Source organism: Paralichthys olivaceus, chromosome 16 (assembly GCF_024713975.1).
Source record: "Paralichthys olivaceus isolate ysfri-2021 chromosome 16, ASM2471397v2, whole genome shotgun sequence".
NCBI classification, from domain to species: domain Eukaryota; kingdom Metazoa; phylum Chordata; class Actinopteri; order Pleuronectiformes; family Paralichthyidae; genus Paralichthys; species Paralichthys olivaceus.
Window position 1 is genome coordinate 13387501 of NC_091108.1, and position 12009 is coordinate 13399509.

General features: G+C 41.6%; 1 protein-coding gene across 1 annotated transcript in view; it reads right to left on the reverse strand.

Annotated features, from left to right (window-relative positions):
- LOC109643526 (receptor-type tyrosine-protein phosphatase S-like) overlaps window positions 1-11558 on the reverse strand; it is a 67013-nt gene extending 55455 nt beyond the window's left edge. Inside the window, exon 1 of the mRNA XM_069510498.1 lies at window positions 11160-11558. The gene's annotated coding sequence lies outside the window, so the exon portion shown is untranslated. The remainder of the gene's footprint in view (window positions 1-11159) is intronic.
- Between the last annotated feature and the right edge of the window lie 451 nt (window positions 11559-12009).

Genomic DNA, 12009 nt, shown 5'->3' on the forward strand with positions numbered 1-12009 from the left:
TTTCTCTTTCTTTTAGTTTTCGAGTAGCTAAGTATTGCTTGAGTGTCGGGACAAAAAATCTACAAATGTTCAATGCACCACAAAACTTTTTAGGTCTTAAACCATCCATTGTTACTCACCAGTGATTCTAAACATACACTAATATTTTTCAGAGCACAAAAATACCCTTGTCTTGAATTATGCATGGTTTTGTGCAGCAACGTGGAGCAGAAAAGTTTGGAGTGGGAGCTGTGCACTAGTCGGAGGCAAGAAGAGGATGGGACTGATATTACCTCATGACCCTGCACCCTGTAGGCAAATGATACTCACAAATGCATGCACACCCACAGGACCAACCACATACACACACACACACACACAAAAACGCAAATAAAAATGACAGATGGCAAAGCATCATGGGGGAGATTGGCACTCACTCTCTCACACTTCCCTTCACTCTCTTAGACACGCAGCCCACAGACACACTAATATGCGGACACACACAAACGCACACACACAAACGCACACACGTCGAGGATCAGAGGCGCAAGATGAAGCGCAGCTTACTGCAGGCATGAGCTGCACCGCCCTGGTTACATTTTTAGCAGTGGAAATAAAATATCTGAAGCTCCTCTCTAACAAGAAAACACACCTGTCACTCAAATACGGTGATTCTTTGCTCTGAATATAAATGAATCTAGAGACTCGGGAGTCTCAGCTAAATCTTGTGAGACTTTCCTAATGCTGGAGGATGCTGAAAACCAGGACAGCCCAGTTCTGCATACCTCCAAACAGCGGGACACAATGGGAAATATTGACAAATAGCAATACAAGTCCCAACCAGAGACGGCGAATTTCATCACTGGTGAGGAGGCATTGATAAGGTTTCCACTGCAATCTCAAACTGCACAGCTGAGTCCAAATATGACTCATGGAGACAATAAAATCACACCAACCTGTAGGCACAATAGGAAAATCTGTAAATGTAATCATTGATTATGTGATGCTCAATTCAAACAGTGTACTGCTGGAATAAAATGAAGTAAATGACATGGATTCTATTATTATTCAACCAATACTTTCAATTAATAATCCTGACTATTTAAATTTCAGTTCACGTCACTTAATATTTTAACTCTTGTTTAGACAAAAAGGCAAATTTAAGACATCACTCTGGTTAATTGTGATTTGCATTTAATATTATTGAATTATTCATAACTGAAGTAAATTATGAGTGAAATTACTAATTAAACATTCAATTATTAATTAAGGTAAAATTGACAATAGCATTATTTTAACAAACTACTTCCTTATGAAATCCTAAATCATCCCTCTTGTCTCTTTTAGGTATTTTCATACTGCCGTCTTGGCCTGGTCTCTTATAATCCAGTTATATATATAATAATAATCATGCAAAAATGATCTGCTGCTTTATTAAATTTAGAAAAAAAACATTTCTCTGCTTATGTTTTATAAAAAGTATAATTGTTTCTTTGTTTGAAAATACATGACATCTTGAATTTCATTATTTATGTGTTCTTCCAGCCTCTGTGTTTAGTGGTCAATGATGCTAAACCTTTATTTGTGTTGGCAATGTTCTGAAATTGGGTTTTTAATTTCCACATTGTAAAGATGTATGATTTGTGTGTGTGTGTACAGAAAGCATTCAACTGTGGAGTGTGTGTGTTCTTTGTTTGTGCGTTTTCAAATCTCTCACACATTTATCATACCCATATCACGTGAACTTTAGTGGAGCAGCGTGGTTTTCTGAAGATTGTGAAATAATGATATCCACATCATAATAATAATAGCTTTCTTGGGATGATGAAGAAACAGAATTTTAAATTTGTATCCACCCACGTCGTCTCTCTGGATTTCTCTGGCAGGGAGAATGGGTTTTGCTTGAGGACCCAATTTAATTAACTGATCACCTGCAGCTAAAGGGTAGAAGAAGCACACTAATAAGAATTAAAAAGATACTAGAACGTCAAACTTTAGCTACTGTACGAGTTTAATTTCCTCAACACTCCTTCATTTTAGCCACGTTAACAGCAAGAACAACTTCCTCGCTCTCTGACCCCTCCGTCAAATCCAAGCCAACTTTAGAATATCGATGAAATACACACCCGCATGACTGTTATTTATGACGACTGAAGCTGTTGGATCACTGTTTCCCCCATTTTATAATTCTGGATGTGCTTCAGGTTTTGCTCGGCACAACTCCATCTCAAAGCCAAGACAACACATGGATTCGTGATGAGGAACAAAGGGAGGAGAGGAGAGAGAGAAAGAGAGAGAGGGAGAGAGAAGCGTGACTGAAACCTTCAACTGGCCCAGTGCTAAAATAACCAAACTAACTTTCACTTTGACCTCAGTCTCTGCATGTCTAGGACACAGCAAAGCTGTAGCAGCCTGACAATGGTGCGGTAAATGTACACCCACGCATCTTAAAGGGGCCCCAAGGTCGGAGAAAACCAAAACAACAAGAGAAAAAAGGCATCAAGTAATGGATGTGTCGGCTTCACAAGAGCCCGGCAACAGCTGGACTGGCTCCGGCTAAGCAGGAAGTGAATTACCAAATGAAATAAAAGTACATACAGAGCAGATTATCAGAAGGGGTCAGAACAAGAAAAAAACTAGTGTTTATGTGATGAGTGAAGCTGGTCTGTTCACAGGAAGTTTAGTTAGTGCAGCAGGAATGAGACAGTAAATCTAACATTTCCTTTAAATGGAGATTAAGAGACTCAAAATATCAGTTTACATCTGTTAGTGATGTGTTGCTCAATATTATGTTCATTACATTAAATAACAGAGCACTATTTTAAGTGTTTATTTCATTAACTGTTGTTCCTTCAGTCAGTCACTAATGTAGCACCACTGAGTTTGACTATGCTTCAAATGTTACACAAAGGGGTTTGAGAAATATATTGTGATTGAATAGAAAAGTATTACAAAGAGCCAACAGAGCCAAATAAACCTACTTCAGCTGCAATAGAGTGTAACACTGGCCTCTCACTGGTTTCTGAAGTAAATGTCCCATTAATTCTCTCCACTCTTATAAAATCCTTATAAAAATAATTTGAAGTGTGAAGCCAGCTACGAGACGGCACTTGACCACAAAACATTGATTCAGAGCAAAAAGGGATATTGGAAAAAAATGTAATGGTAGAAGACAGTATACATTTTTATTTTAAGAGCCAAGAAAACTATGCATCCCATAAACTATTGCAAACACGAATTAAACTTTAATTTAATCTTGTATTGATATCATATAGATTTGTGGCTTCTACAGGTGCAAATAAGGTCATTTTAAGATCTCTTAGCTTGAGGTAAATCTACCTTGAATGGGTGATAATCAAATCAAAATCTCAATTCACTTAATTAATGAAACTATGTTGTTAAGCTCTGTAACTGCCTAATGTTTTGTACCTTTAATATTCTTTTAACATAAGACTCACTGTGAATGTGCCCATGATGCTATAACATCTCCCAAATTTGCTTTAAAAATGATCAATGTACAACACTGATGGATGAAAACCTTGCAGCTTCAATTTCAACAATTTTCATGCTTTCAAATAAGTGGAGGGATTACTTGCTCCTCCATGAGCTGAGTCAATTTTTCAGCCCCTTAGGCTCATAAACCTCTTTCAAAGCCTTTAGGGAAATGCCAAAAACTGCGCCGTCATCTGGCTAAAAACATCCCTGTTTTTTTCAACCTTCTTCTTGCAAAACAAAATCGACATTTTGCAGAGTCTCGCCTCACAGGTGATGGTTTTCACCCGACAACAGCAGACTAACAAGACGCGTGCATGTTCACATAGGGACACCTACACAGCCCTCACTCAATGGAAACAACGGAACGCAGGGCTCGCAAAACACCCAAACGCATTTCGTCATTTCTTCCAGCGACCTCTGTCTCACTGCTGCTTGCTCTTCAGAGGCAGCCCATCTTCTGTGCAGCGGCTCATTACGCAGGCTGATGGTTGAGTCCTTGTCAACTCACTGTCCAATTAGCATATCTAAGGCTGGCTCACTTCTGAGAGAACTGTATATACATACTGATGTTTGCATAGCTGCACACTTGCATGTGCATCCCTACATCCCTAATTGTTAAACCGCTCTGACATAAAGGCATTAGGTAAATCATCCAATTACTACCGAATCAAAATCTAAGCCACACAGTTGCTTCTTCTAACACTCTTAATAAATGTATTTGTAGTACATTATTACTGATTTGATTTGTTAATGTTTCATTTCTTATGGCAAAGTATGTGGAGAAAATAATAAAAACAGGAGAAGGTATAAAAACATCTATTTATTTCTCTTCACCATCATTTCTCAATAAAATGAATGACGAAGAGTCCATTGAGCAGCAAACACACGCACACACGCGCACGCACACACGCACACGCACGCACACACACACACACACACACACACACACACACACACACAACACACAACACACACACACACAGTGCCAGACGAGACGCAACGGCAGCCAATTAATGAGCTTCTCCTGGAGCAGGACTAAGGCTCCCTGACAACAGAGAGCACCTTCATCTTCCTGGACATCATTGTCATCATCCCGGCCATCATCATATTTCAGTTGTGCTTCATTAATGAGACATGCCAGCCATTTTTTACTCCCCTGTTTCAGCTGTTTAGCAAAACCTACACATCAGTCACTAGACAAAGCGCAGTGGATTGGAGGGCTTGTTGATAAGCTGACGGTGAGAGTGATAACAGTAGCCTGGAGAAACACCGCGCTTTGTTTTAATAACCTTGTATTGATCGATCAGTCATATACAAATATCCAGTGGGGATGTTATTTATGTAAGACGCATTGAAAGTCTCAAATTGATTCCTTTTTTCACGGTTTACAGAATGAATTTCATCCTTTGAGAACATACATTTCACACAAACACACACCTGGTACATAGGTAGAGTTCCAGCACAGATCTGCGCTGCTCATTCACCATTACAAACGTTGCGCTGTAATCTTGAAGGAAGCCTTTATTCATTCTTTGCTTATGTTAAATACCTCCGGACCCTTTGGGAGCTGCTGGCGAATTTTCTGGAGACACACTGTTGTGTTTGCTCAGGATCCATCCCTCTCCTGTGTATTTGTGCTGCCATGGTATCACCTGTCTACTCTTGGTCACATGATACCTCGTCCACTGAGAGCTAATTATCTCACAACTGCAACACTGCTCTGCAACACCAGCTAGATCTTCCATAGAAAATGAACTCATACTGTTTGATATATAAAGAAGGCCAATTTCAAGAATGCAGATTACTGATAACTCACATGGTCACAAACTTAAAGAATTCATTATTACATTTCTGAGGCTCTGCATGCTGGTGAACAAATCTATTTATGTGGCGCACAGGCGACCAGTCTTTGCAGTTCTGTCACTAACCAGGCATTGCATGACTTCCTGATGAAGATGAGATTTGTGACGCCAAATGAATTTCTCCTTGAGGGACGATAAAGTTGTGAATAGAATTGAAAACAGGAGTAATGGGGTAGAAAAACTGCATTTGTCCTGCGTCCCATTGCAGAAATCAGACGGTGAGGGCGTCTCTGTATGCGAGGAGATGAAATGCTTGTCGAGGGTAACAGACTTGCGCATGGATGCTTCCCACCAATGACTAGCCATTACTTTCACCTCCGACAAACAAATACTTCATCTAACCTGGCACCCTGTGCACTTTGGAGACAGAGTAATGATGAAATGCCACAAACAAATGTGAGGCTGCATTCAGGAGCTGTGTCAACCACTCCCTGCATCTACACAGACTGCACAATGTTCCCACTGACCCCTGAGGGACACCAATCTTCTAGCTTTCAAGTTTGCTATCAGTGGGTTGTGATGGGAAAGAGCAGTATGTTTCCTGGACGTCGTGTCTTCTCCACCCTTTTGGTCTTTTGGAAGAGCGGAGTTGTTTCACTGATATAATACTGATGCTCTTTCACATGGTATTTGGAGGGACATCATATTTTTCTTTCCTTTGCTTTTGTGTGTGTAGCATCTATTTCAACAGGCCACTTTTAGATAGGTGGCTTTGGCATAAGGTCTGATTGTGCTTTAGTATGTTAGCATGCTAACATTTACTAATTAGCAATTGGACACAGTTTAGTTTTGTGTCCGTAATTCTGTTTCATATACCAGTGTTCAAATGCATTGCATGGAGAGGAATGAAACAACAAAGCAACCTCTATTTATAGGCTGACAAATGAGCAGAAATAAAGTCTACATATCAACTCATAAAATTGATCTGTACTGCAAGATTAGTGATTAAAGCACATTATTCATGTGGGATATATCAATATCAATATATTTATTGATATATAGAAATAAATGAATATATATGAATGTATTCAACATCAAATTTTTTAAACAAAACAAAATTATCTGAATATGTTGACTATTGACAACGTAAATCAACTGAACAGAATGGAATAGCCTCGCAACACATCGGAGATCACTGAGGTTGCCTAGGAATCAATATGCTTCCAAGTGACTTGCACACACACAGCGTTGTGTGGAAATGTGGTGTCAAACACAAGTAGCCTACAGTTTATGCTGATGGGAATAGTTTTGCAGGTATTTATCCACATTTGAGAGAGTATTGGGTAAACTGAAACTTTCAAGGGATTATAGACCCAGATGAAAGTTAGTAGACCAATTCATCAGTGCAAGATTTCTTGAGACGATCAATCCTGGCCAACTGACTCTACTGTTTCTTTAGCCAAACTGCTAGAATGACTTTAAAGTCAGACATCTCACATGCTATGAAACCAAAGTTAAGTTAATCACATGCCACTCAATGTATACGCAATGTGTAACACAGGACTTAATGGCCCTGGGTTGAGAATAAGAGTTATTTAAAATATGTACATGAAAAGAAGATAGCAACAATTGTGCTTTCAGCATTAGCATTCAAATGACTTCATATCATGAATAAAGCAATTCGAATATTCTGGTGTTTTAACTTTTATTATCAGCGGATTGTTCCCCTCGAAGTGGATGGTGCCGACTCTAGGTAGTTTGTCTCGTGCTTTGTCAGCCATCTTGTCAGTCAGCCCTATCCTCCTAATGACTCCTGTCAGTCAGGGATGTAACTGTCAAACCCAATCAATAGCTACACTTCCTCCTCCCATGATTGGATAATGAGCTGTGTACATCAACATGTTAAGCCATTTTCAGTGTGATCGTCAGCAGAAGGAAAAGCTCAACGCGTTTTTCCTCGTTGCAGTTCACTGAAATTTCCGCAGAGGAGAGACTGTAAAAGTTTGGAGGAGGACAAAAGAATGAGTCGGCGGTTGAGGGTTGAGCAGAGGACAGCGACGGGGGAAGCGATGCCCTCCTTTGCATTCGGGAGGAGAGGGGGCTGAGGCGAGGGGGCACGGCGGAGATGTCTTCAGATGTGGCAGTTGTGATGAAAAGAGGGGCGAACGACTGAAGACAAGAGGTGGGGAAGAAAGGAAGCGAAGAGAGGTAGTGGAGGAGTGTGCATTATTCATCCCTGCTGACACATCAGAATCTCTGATTCATCATCTGGAGAAGGGCATCAGTCAAGTCACAACCCATCTCTTAGCCTTCACTCACATGCACACACGCAAACACTGACACATGATGGACACACTCACACACGCAAATGACCTGGCTGAGAAAAGGATAATTATAGGTCTAGCTCGCTACAGGGATCTTTAAAAACAGACTTTGCACAGGTAGCTTCCACTGATTGTTTATGCACATATAAATTACCTTTCTAAATACTGTGTATGTGGTTACCTACAGCTGAGGGCAACACTGATCAAACATTACAATACTGTGGGATACCAGTTCAAACTAGAACACTCAGCAGAGCACAAACCTCCACTGAGGCCCAACTGTTTCTTTAAATTCAGTCAAGCTGCACCAAATGTCACAGTCCCTTGATTTTTTTTCATCAAGATACATGAATTATTCCCTGGGAAAATAATAAAAATGTTAAAAAATTTACCATCTCACTTTTGTAAGAAAGTGAAAAAATATTCTGTCCCCCAATCTGGATCCCCACCAAAATGTATTAGGTTCTTCCTGAGCCATAACACATCCTTCCACCAACTTTCATGGAAACCTGTTCAGTTTTTTTTGTGTAATCTTGCTTACAAACGTATAAACCAACCAACAATAAACAAACGGACAGGGGTGAAAACATAACCTCCTTGGTGGAGTTAATACGGCTAAAAGGTACTATATCTGAAACTTATAACTTACAGGTATTTATAGTATACTTGATTGTATGTTTAGTAACCTAAACTATGTTTAAATGACTTTAAATATATTTTGCTATTCGTGATAAAAGTTGCATTGAATTTGAATTGGATGATCATTTACTCTTCATCGGATACAACCAGTGTTTCTAGTTTTGTAAAAATAATATGACCCATATCAATTTGAAAGAAATTCAATTTCAGTGGCAAGAGCATTGCAACAATATTTGTCTAACACAATGCATATCCCATGATGCACACACTCATTATTGTTGTAGCCCATTTCTATTTCCAAAGTTATATGTGATTATTTATTGCAGCACAATATAAATTCATATTGGTGGAACACAGCTGTGACCACAGAGTGTGTGTGTCCATACACATCATAGAGTTTAGGGCTGACTAATGTGGTTGGAATCAATATCACAAAAGTGACAAAGTGCAATGAACCGTGCTCCACAATACAATTTAAGTTCCTAATTTTTCACATTTCTAAGTAAAAAAGCTTGTTCAGAATATTGCACCAGCCACCAGAATTTGACGAAGATGTATTTACATAATTTATTTATGGGTGAAATGTATATAAGAGTATGATCATAATTTTAAATATGATAAAAAATAATAATAAAATATATAACAAGCAGATAAATGATATACTGAGTCAAAAGGCTCCACGATTAAACAAAGATTCAATTTAAAAATCTAAATGTAATATTTTATCCATAATCCATTTTGTCCAGGCAGACTAACCCCTTCCCCTCGTTATGTTGCTCTCCTTAGGTTTCTTCCTTTTTTTCCATTAAAGACTCTCATTCCTGCATTTTTCTCACTCAACAACAGGATCAGAAAACAACCTTGCCCGGCCCTAATGGCTTCATTCTGCATGCCGTATACACTGTGTTCAGCAGTCTCTGAATAAACAAGAACAGGAGCGGAGAAGACAAATGCTTGCTGTTTGGGAGGCTTTGAAAAGGTCAATTAATATCAATGCCGAGACAACAACAAAGTTTTTGTCTGCTTGTAACACAGGTGGCTACGTTCCCAGCATCAAAGTGTAATGCCTTGATGTTCTCTCTCCTTCCAGCTGTGGTGCAGTGAAGCTAATGCACGAGTGTGTAGTGTGTACGGAGATCCAGACAAAATCCATGCATGGGCAGAACATGTTAACACAGAGAGGGAAAGCAGAGAGCCGAGCCGTTGGGTTAGGCTGCTGTTAGAATCTGGGAATAAGACTTCAATGAGGCCTTTTGACGTGAAACCAAAGCTGCACCACTGGGAGCACACGTCATCTGGCATATTTGAGTCTGGATGGATCTTACAGTGGTTTCTGCTTGGAAGGAGCAGGAAACCATTGAGGCCTATGGTTGAACCCTGTGAAATGCTATTTAAGGGAGTACATGCCATCACTGATTTCATAATCTGCTGCTCTGAACAGTTCTTAGATGAATACCTGTGGGGCCGAGCATCTCTGGGCTCACGGAGGAGAATATTTGATCTGTTTCCCAGAGACAGACGGGGGAAGGAAATTTGCCAGCTGAATTATTCTGCTTCCACATAATGGTTTTTGCCTGTCAAAATAATCCAAATACCCAGATCCCTGTACCTCTTGTGCATGTGGAGTGCCTTTGTGAATCCGCCTATTAAACAGGGGAGTGGAACCTGAAAAGACAGGGATCGACTAAAGAGAGGAATCCATGTGTAAAAATGACTGATTAAAATAATTAGGGATGTGGAAATGGTGTGGAACAATAACCAGCAAACGCACAGTGCCCCCGGGGGAAATTTCCCATCTGTGTGTGAGGAAGACCTCCCTCGGATTCACCACGACAGTGCGATTTTCCAGTTGACACAGGCCACACAGCGGAAATACAGAAAAAAGCTAAACAGGCGTTTGGAGTGTACATGATTAAATCCCAAACAAGCAACAGCCCTCAGAAAATGTGTGAGGATGAATCGATGTATCATAAAATTACACTTTGCCTGTACGCCTGAGTGGCTGCGTTAACAGCAATCCTACTGCGTATTATTATAGACATATGAGACTATGGTTTACAAAACACTGTCTAATGTGCAGATGGGCTCGTTTTAAGTAATGCTCCAGAGTAGCACATGCAGCTGCCACTCTATTGTCTGGAAATCAGTCTTGCCAAATAAGTCCATCCATCTGACCACCTGGTGTCAAAGAAACAGAGGTCTTAAAAGAGTAAAATATCCATTATGGATTTATAATGTGTCTGGGACGGTTTCCTGAAAAGTGTGCAGAATGACATAATCATAATAGAATTTGTACTAATATGATATTCTTATATAAAGCGTGATCTGGCTCTTCTTTTTTTAAACATCCTTGACCAATCTAAGATGCATGAGCTCTATTTAATTTTTAATTCGCCAATGTTATCATCTATTTTTTGCTCCTCTCTCTGTTAAATCTGACTTTACATAATAATGTGTTTTACCTAGAGAGGGTTTCCATCAGGAGAAGCCACTTTAAACGAATGTATGAGGAACAAAGGCTTTGCCAGTCAGTCTACCAGGGTCTCTCATGCTGCCCAGCCGACAATAAGCAGAGGGGGGGTGCTGAGAGAGGGGGCGCGCACTGGCACGGGTGTTGTTAGCAACCGACCTGATCCCGCACAGCCCCGCACAACCCCGCGGTCTCGATTTCCACCTCACCGTTAGAAAGAAACTCTCAAGTGATGCTGAGATAGCAGAGGGAAGACGCACAGGAGACTCCCGGGCCATGCAGGACAGCCACACGGTGTCATTTCACTCCGCCCGGTGAATATGCTCTTACCTCGTTAGTTTCCAAAAGGTTATTCGACATGTGAAAAGAAGCCGTCTGGGTGGGGTGCACCACGGCATGCAAAACATTAAAGTGCGTGAAGGAAGGATGCACGCCTGGATGCTGCGTTACCTTAGTGGGAAGCGCTCCGTCTTCCTCTCTGTCTGCTAGATTCATGTGGGTGGATTTGCAGCTGGAGGTTTCCTCGGATACATGTAATCCAGTGGCAGCGGCAGCGGAAGAGCTCCACTCGGAGAAAGGTCTGTCTTTGTGCGGGACGCATGCACACATCGCCCGGTGTTGCCCCGCACGCACCGTCCTGGCTGCTTGCTGACCGAGCGGACCGAACCTCTTCCCCCCGGGGGAGGCGCAGCGCGGCGGCGGGTCACGGCTGCTTCCTCAGCCCTTCAGTCGGGAGAGCATCGCCGGTCGGTCGGGCGGCCTCAGAATGTGCTGGTTGATGTCATTGATACTCTCCTGCCTTTCTTCCTCAATGCCCTCCTCCTTTCCCTTCCTCTCCCTCTCTCTCTCCTCCCCCTCCCCGCTCTATCTCTCTCTCTCTCCCTCACCGGTGCTCCCCCCCTCCCCTCCCCCCACCGCACACACACATGACGTGATGCGGGCAAGCCATCTCCAATGGCAACCGTATCCCCCATCACCCCTATTACCCCCATTACGTCCCCAACACCCCCTCCCCCCTACAGCTGTGGCTGGATCGCTGACTGGTGCAAAAGAGGTGGCTGCTGAGGAGGGATGGAGATGGAGGGAGGTTGGTGTGAATTGGTGACTGATTACCCCCCTCCACCACCACCACCGTGCTCCCCGGGGGCTAAAAATGAAGATAAGCACCTTTAAACCCTGTAGATTCCTATAATACAGTGTCTAATCATAGCTGTTGGCAGGATAACAGCCAGAGGTGCCGTATCAGTTCCTACAGAGTAGAACTCCCTCACTGAATTATAGCTGAGATACTGCAGTGTAA